The following is a 504-nucleotide window of genomic DNA, read 5'->3' as shown; positions in this document are numbered from 1 at the left end:
TTCCACAATTCTATAATACTAATTAGATAATAATATTCAATTTTGCATTCAACAATATAATCCACTATAAATAAAATTGAGAGAAATGATTATAATTTATTATTTTTGGCTATCATTTAATCATCAACTCAATATTTTTAGTCTAATTTCTTTAGTCTAATAATTCAACAATATATTTTATCTCGTATTTTTAAATATCGATGGCTAACTGATAGTCAAAAACAATAAATTATAATGATCCTTTAATATCTTTTTAAAATTAAAGCAACTCTTCGCATCAAGATGAATTTTTATTAAACTACTTTTTTAATTATGGTATAGTATCTCTTATGAAATATAAGTGATATTTGTATTATTTTTTTATACATCTCTAATTTCTTTTTTGATGGTACAAAAATTTATCTTTTCATAAAAAAAAAAAACAAATATACAAGGGCAATGTGTACACAAAACTTGATGTCAATAATTTTCATGAAATTATTTTATACGAATATCTAATCAATT

This window comes from Arachis ipaensis, chromosome B09 (assembly GCF_000816755.2).
Source record: "Arachis ipaensis cultivar K30076 chromosome B09, Araip1.1, whole genome shotgun sequence".
In the NCBI taxonomy this organism is placed as follows: Eukaryota; Viridiplantae; Streptophyta; class Magnoliopsida; order Fabales; family Fabaceae; genus Arachis; species Arachis ipaensis.
This window is presented reverse-complemented; position numbering follows the sequence as displayed.